Raw genomic sequence first — 8,437 nt, forward strand, 5'->3', positions numbered from 1 at the left:
TCTATTGATTTATAGATAGCATGTATTAAATGATTGGTCTTGTGACAGAAGGGCCGGATAGTGAGGAATCGTCATCGGCCCATTGCACTGTCACAGGATAGTGTATGGCGGAAGTGCCATAGTCTTTGACGGATAGGTCAGGACATCGGAGTGAATAGAATTGGAGTTGCTTCTATTACTGATGTTCGATATTGAAAGGGCCAAAGTCCGTGAATAAGAACGTACCACCACCCCGATCGAGAGTGTAGGTGGGTGTATGTTCTTATTCAGATCGGGATCCCTAGATTAGGACTGAGTCTAGTCTGAGTCTGAGAATCACGGAGAGTGATTCATTGCTTGATATTGAATTATGTTCCTGATTATGGTACATCTGTAGAATATGATTTATTATTGATTCATGTTTCGGATTTTGATACATGCGATGAATATTGGATTCATGTTTCTGATTTTGATACATGTTATGAATGCCTGTTATATGCTTTTATATTGTCTGTATGATTGCATGTATACATGGTTTATACTGGGAATGTAATTCTCACTGGAGTTATTCGGTTGTTGTCTTGTTTGTATGTGTGCTGACAACAGGTGGGACATGATCGGGATCAAGAAGAGAACGAGTTAGGACTAGTTAGCGTGGAGATCCGGGCTCAGAAGTAGATTAGGATTCAGCACTGATATGTCGTTGAACCTAGTAAATGTATTTAGTACAGGACTTGTACTTTTAGATTTATATGTACATTACGTTTCCGCATTGCATTTTAACAAAAAATTTTATGTCCCACATTACTTAATTGTGTATTCGATATTAATAACGATTAAGAAAATGAATTAGCGTCCGGGTCCCCACACANTTTTCCTTCCCATAGAACAAACTCTTTTAAAAGACAAATTACTACTTTTTCTCAAAAACAAGGAGAAACATTTTATCAATGTTGGGATAGATATAAAGAATTACTTAATACGTGCTCACATCATGGTTTTGAAACATGGAGAATAGTTTCTCACTTTTATGAAGGTCTAATACCTAAAGATAGGCAAATGATAGAATTCATGTGTAATAGAACTTTTGAAGATAAAAACCCAAATGAAGCTATGGAGTATTTGGATTCATTAACAGAAAATGCTCAAAATTGGGATAATATAGGCGCAATAGAACCACCAACAACTAAAATCAATAATTCAACAAATGGGGGTGGTATCTATAATCTTAAAGATGATATAGATATTCAAGCTAAATTTGCATCTTTAGTAAGAAAAATTGAGTCATTAGAAATGAAAAGGAGTGGTCAATTAAAAAGTATTCAAGAAATTGTTTGTCATATATGTGATACACATGATCATGCTACAAAAGATTGTCCAACATTACCTTCATTTAAAGAATGTCTCCATGAACAAGCAAATTATGTTAACTATTATAAAAAACCAATACTAGATCCTTTTTCAATATCATATAATCCTGGATGGAAAAATTATCCTAATTTTAGTTGGAGGAAGGATAATAATGCACAACCCTCACAACAATATTTTCAAAATAACCAAAATCATCAAGGTTATATTCCTTATGTTACACCACCAAGAAAAAACTTTGAAGATGTAATTCATTCATTTATCCAAAAGCAAGAATCTATCAATCTTCAAAACAGTGAATCTATGACTGATTTGAAAGAAATTCTTGCAAAATTTGCATCTGCACTTAATATTCATGAAAAAGGAAAATTTCCATCTCAACCTCAACCTAATCCTAAAAATCAAAATCAGGAATTAAAAAATGAAAAATTGACCAAATAAAATCTGTTATTATCCTTAGAAGTGGTAAAATAGTTAATGATCCATATAGTAATGAAAACAAGGATCATTTTAAAACAAAGAGTAAAGATGATAATACTGATACTTTAGAGAATGATGATACCTTAAATTCTAAAAATAATATGTTGAATGATTAATCATCTGAAATAGTAAATGAATCAAATAAACCCCCACCATTTCCTCATGCATTAACAAATCATAAAAAAAAAAAAATGATTCTGATATCTATGAAGTTTTTAAACAAGTAAAGATAAATATTTCATTATCAGATGCTATTAAACAAGTACCTTCATATGCAAAATTTTTAAAAGACTTATGTACTGTAAAGAGAAAATTGCATGTGAATAAGAAAGCATTCTTGGCTGAACAAGTAAGTTCTATTCTTCAGAATAATTCTAGTTTAAAATATAAAGATCTTGGTTGTCCAACAATTTCATGTATTATTGGAGAAAATAAAATTAAAAAAGCTTTGTTAGATTTGGGAGCAAGTGTGAATTTGCTTCCTTATTCAGTGTATGAAAAACTTAATTTAGGAGAATTAAAACCCACTTCTGTTACTCTCTTACTGGCGGATAGGTCAATCAAAATACCTAGAGATATTGTAGAAGATGTGTTAGTTCAAGTTGATAAATTCATGTATTTTTTAGATTTTATTGTTTTAGATACACAACCAATAGAAGTACATAATGAAATTCCAGTAATATTGGGACGACCATTTCTAGCAACTTCAAATGCTTTAATTAATTGTCGAAATGGAATAATGAAATTGTCTTTTGGAAATATTACTCTAGAACTTAATGTGAAACGACTGCCTTTCTTTTCCTTAAAATGTGCTAGAAATTTTTTTTTTTAATAACCTCCCTAGCATCGGCCGAACCACAAAAATTACATAAAATATTTTGGACATCATTTTAAAATAACCACAACCAACTATATATTTGAGAAATACAGCCCATACTATATTCTCTCAAAAATCACTCAAAAGCATAGATGAAAAGTCGTAAAAAAAATCTTTAACATAAATCATAATCGTAAATGCGGAAAGCTAGAAGCGCTGTTCCTCGGGTCGTGTGCACCTTCAGTCCAGTTAGGTCAACCATCAAGACCTCCCATAACATTTTTATCAAAAACACCTGCATCAATCACACCTAGTGAGTCTAAAGACTCAACACGTCATATTCTTGATAACAAGTAATACGTATAAAACCACACGCAACAGTGAAAAATACTTGTACTTAAAATATCGTTTTCATGAAGATGCATAAACTTCAAACATGAACATTTTCGTAAACCTTTTTATGATGCATAAAAACATTTTCATAATGATGTATCAACTTTAAACATAAACATTTTCATGACATGCATAACATAAACCTTCACATTTTCCTTTTCCTCAAAACATGACATAAAACCTTTTATCATGATCATAAACATTTTCCTTTTCCTTTGTTGAATTCAGATCGTTAATTGTGACTTTCCTGACATGACATGACATGATCGATGGATCCATCTACATATAACCACAGTACTGGGCGGCGGGGACATCAGCGACGCTCTCACCGGTCAACTGAGCCTTGGCCTAACATGATCGAATAGAAATACGATCGTCGGGGCTCCCTCTGGGGCCTTCTCCCATAAATGGGCTCCCTCTGGGGCCTTCTCCCCTCACGATATTCCCATTCTTCCTCAAACCTCATAACCTCATATTCGCAATAATGGAAACACGATCGTCGGGCTCCCACTGGGACCATCACCCTCACGACATCGCCATTATTAACGAATCAGTCACAATCACTTCACCTCCTTCAACATTTTACATTTTCATCACTTATAAAAATCATCCATAACATATCATTTTTATTTTTAAAACCAAGCATGCAACATGTCCTTTAAATGTCAACCTTAAATCATAAAAATCCTATAGACATTTAAAAATCATAATTTAAACATGAACATTTCATAAACATTTAAAAATAATCATTTTAACCTCAAAATATTTAAAATAACATTTTGACATATTAAATCATAAACACATAAAATTCTCTAAACATTTAAAATATCATTTTAACTTATAAAATCCCATAAACGTTTAAAATATCTTTTCAACATTTAAAATTCCATAAGCATCCATAACTATAGAAAATAATCATATTAGCACATAAAACAGCAATCAGGGCACTGCCATGACGTTTACTAATTTTTAGGTGTGAAAAGATCGTTTTACCCCTAGACGTAAAATTTCACGTTTTTGACATTTTCTTAATTCCGTTAACTCTAACATGTCCCAAATAATTATTTAAGCCTACATTAATTTTCTCATATTTTTATTTAGCTTAAACGAGGATTTTTAAATTAATCTTTAAATGTGACGTATTAATGCGTTTAAATCCCGAATTAACCAAACCTTAATATAAAATTCTCAAATTAAAAACTTAGACTTATAATAATTATTTAAGCTTAAACCTAATTTTCCATAATTTTATATAGCCTAAAACTATGCGTTTTAATTAACTCGTTAATTAGCGTTACGTGCGGCGATTAAATCCCGAATAAATCCAAAACTCGTTATTTTGATCCCAAATTTTAACATAACATTTTAAAAGATTTATTCTACCCTTCCAAGTCATGAGCCACCCCCGTGGACCCATGGATTCAATTTTAGCCTTTTAATTTTCGTTTTTGACACCTTATCGAACACACCGAGCCATCTCCTAATTTACTCGAGCCACGCCCAAGCCACCTCGAGCCAAAACCTAGACAACCCATCTAGGGACCCTACTGTGAAAGCCCAGCCCGTAAAACAATCCCTAGCCCGACCAAAACAATTCTGAAACTTGACCCATGTTCTGTACGTGTGTGTGAGTGTGCTTCCTTGCATGTTTAGGACTCCTAACCCAACTAGGACTCTCCCAGCCGAGCCACCACCAAGCCCACCTAACCCTGACCATCCCTGGACAACTCCCAGACCAAGCCAAGACCAACCCAACCCCTGGACCGCGCGCACGAGCCGCCTGAAGCCAACAGATGCTGCGCGCCACTTTTGTTCTCTCATGGGTTCCACTTTTCCCTCGAGCCAGCAGCAACCCAAGCCACTCTAGCCCCTGCCCCAACCATTGACCATCTCCATTAGACCCTATAGGACCCACCTGGCTCGCCCCTCAGGCCAACCGCAGGCCCCCTTCTTCCCGATCAGTTTCTGTGCGTGCCATGGGGGAGAGTCCCACTTCACGTGGACTCTCCCCCAGCCCATGGCTCGAGCCATAGCCCTCCTAGGACTCTTCTTAGGACCTAACCACGACCCTATCCCAGCCCCAATCCGCTCTGGTCGAGCCCCAGCCCCCATGCACAGTAATCAACTCCTACAACAAGCCATGCATGAACTTGTTCTAAAAGACCCTCGGCCCTCCCCTGCTTTCTTCCCCTTCGGTTCCAGCTTGTTTTTGTGTCTTAGGACTCCATAAAACATGTAAAAACACCCCCTAACCCTTCCTAATCATGGCAGCCCCTTTAGCAATACAAAAACATGATTTTGGCAATAAAAAACACAAGTTTAGGACACTTGTGCATGAAGTTACGAAAATTCCACTTGTGTGCCATGTTTTTTCTTTTTAAAAATATGCTTAAACAATTATTATGGTGTGATGATGTTTGAAGGGAAGAAATATGTGTGCCTTTGCGTTTTAAACGCACGATTATTTGTTGACGATTGACGAAGAACGGGGCAAGAACCTTGGCTTGAACTCTACCTTGAAATTCTCGATTTTCTTCTTTAAATTGTGGTGTGTGTGAGCCGTGCACTTTGAGGAGTTTTGGGAGAGAAAAATATAAGATTTGAGGCGTGTAGCAAAGTGTAGGGTTGGGGGTGATTATCTTATTTAAATACTAATTAAATCCCTAAATAAGGCTTAGGCCTATTAAGCTAATAAATTAGGCCCAATAGTAAATAATTAAAATATTTAAAAGATTTAAAATAATTTTGATTAATAAACCTTGTGAATTTATTAGCCGGGTTGTCAAAACGTTCGTATTTTTGTTGAAAATCCAACACCGATTAAAATTACGGCCCGGCGTATAAAATCACCTAAAAACCCCTTATTTTCAAAAATAAAAAAAAGTATCACCCATATTTTAAATAATTAAAAAAAATTATTTAATAAAATCATTTTTTATTTTTTAGCCCTCGGTCTCCGTTCCTCGATCGCAACTTGAATATTCCTTAAAAAATACATTTTAATGCAACCATGTAAAAAATATAATTTTAAACATGCAATTATGCACAACATAATTAATTAATGCAATTAAAACATTTAATTAAAAATACAAAAAAATTTAATAACTCAAATGCATGTGGTTCGTGTGGACCTTAAAATTTTCGGGGCGTTACATAATGTGTTCAATTTATGTAAACAACCAAGTATTAATGAAAATGAATATGATAATGAAATTGAAACAATTGTGGAAGAAAATATACAAGAAGAAAACTTAAATCAACAATCTGAAATTTTTTCAATAGAAAATTTTGAGTCTGAAAATAATTTTAAAGAAGATGATAATACAAAACTTGAATTAAAAGTTTTACCATTCGAATTGAAATATGTATTTTTTGGTGAAAATAAAACATTTCATGTTGTAATTTCTTCCACTCTTCTACCAAATCAAGAAGAAAATTTATTTAAATTACTTAAAAAATATAAAAATGCAATTGGATGGACTTTGAAAGATATAAAAGATATAAATCCTTTAATTTGCACACATAAAATTCATTTGGAAGATAATGTTAAAACATATCAACAACCACAAAGAAGGTTAAATCCACATATGAAGGAAGTTATTAAGAATGAAGTATTAAAACTATTAGACGCTGGAATTATCTATCCAATCTCAGATAGTAAATGAATAAGTCCAACACAAGTAGTACCTAAAAGTCAGGCATCACTGTTATAAAAAATTAAAAGAGAGAGTTATTACAAGCTAGGATTCCATCTAGTTGGTGTATGTGTATTGATTATAGAAAATTAAATGTTGCAACTAGAAAAGATCATTTCCCACTACCATTTTTGGATCAAATTCTAGAAATAGTAGCAGGAAATTCTTATTACTGTTTTCTTGATGGGTATTCGGGGTATTATCAAATACCTATATCATTAGAAGATCAAGAAAAAACTAGTTTCACTTGTCTTTTTGGAACTTTTGCATTTAAAAGAATGCCATTTGGTTTATGTAATGCTCCGGCTACTTTGCAAAGATGCATGTTAAGTATTTTCAGTGATATGATTGAAGAATTTGTAAAAGTTTTTATGGATGATATAACTGTTTTTGGAAACTCATTTGAAAATTGTCTTAAAAACCTAGAAGAAGTATTAAAACGATGTGAAGAAAAAATTCTTGTTTCAAATTGGGAAAAATGTCATTATATGGTTAAATCTTTGATTGTGTTAGGTCATGTGATATCTGAAAAAGAAATTGAAGTCGATAAAGCCAAAGTTGATGTTATTGCTAATTTAACATCACCAAAAACGGTCAAAGAAGTTCGATCATTCTTGGGTCATGCAAGTTTTTATAGAAGGTTTATAAAAAATTTCAGCATAATATCTAAACCAATTTCGAATCTTTTAACAAAAGATACACAATTTGAATGGACTCAGAAATGTGAAAATGCTTTTAAAAAAATAATTAATCTTTTAATTACATCACCTATTTTACAACCTCCAGATTGGTCTTTACCATTTAAATTAATGTGTGATGCAAGTGATTATGCTATAGGAGCTGTGTTAGGATAGAGAAAAGAAGGAAAACCGTATGCAATCTATTATGCTAGTAGAACCTTAAATAGTGCCCAAATAAATTATTCAACTACTGAAAAAGAATTACTTTCAGTAGTATTTGCATTAGATAAGTTTCGATCTTATTTAATTGGTTCTACTACTATTGTGTACACTGATCATTCTGCCGTAAAATATTTATCAAATAAACAAGATGCTAAGCCAAGATTAATACGGTGGATTTTATTGTTACAAGAATTTGATATTATAATTAAAGATAAAAAAGGAAAAGAAAATGTCGTAGCAGATCATTTATCTAGAATAATGACTGAATCATCTCATAATGAAATACCAATAAATGAAAATTTTCCAGATGATCAGTTGTTTTATGCTACTATTATGCCCTAGTTTGCTAACATTGTAAATTTTATTGTAACAAATAAAATGCCTTCTCATTGGAATTAACAGGATAAGAATAAATTCTTGATAGAACTTAAAAAATTTTATTGGGATGATCCTTACTTGTTTAAGTATTGTCCTGACCAAATTTTTCGACGATGCATACCCGACAATGAAGTAAGTAATGTTATTAAATTTTGTCATTCTGAAGCATATGTAGGTCATTTTTCATCAAATAAAACAGCTACAAAAATCTTACAATTGTCAGAGTAGGTGCACGTCGAGCCAAGTGTTGGCCGAGTGTTCACAATGAAACTCTATGTATAAGCAATCTTTATTTTAATAATATTTGAAATTATTGTTTTGGCACATCTTTATCTGTATACTCATGCTAGTTGCATAGATAAAGCCCTTGAATATACAAATAGTAGAAAGAATATGAGATGCTCATATGATGAGTATCATGAAAC

At 32.9% G+C, this 8,437-nt stretch overlaps 1 non-coding gene across 1 annotated transcript; it reads right to left on the reverse strand.

Annotated features, from left to right (window-relative positions):
- Positions 1 to 869: 869 nt before the first annotated feature.
- Positions 870 to 980, reverse strand: LOC140977901 (small nucleolar RNA R71). Its single transcript, XR_012175467.1, has one exon. It is a non-coding gene; the product is annotated as a small nucleolar RNA R71 (small nucleolar RNA).
- Positions 981 to 8,437: the final 7,457 nt, after the last annotated feature.

This window comes from Primulina huaijiensis, chromosome 5 (genome assembly GCF_012295235.1).
Source record: "Primulina huaijiensis isolate GDHJ02 chromosome 5, ASM1229523v2, whole genome shotgun sequence".
NCBI lineage: Eukaryota > Viridiplantae > Streptophyta > Magnoliopsida > Lamiales > Gesneriaceae > Primulina > Primulina huaijiensis.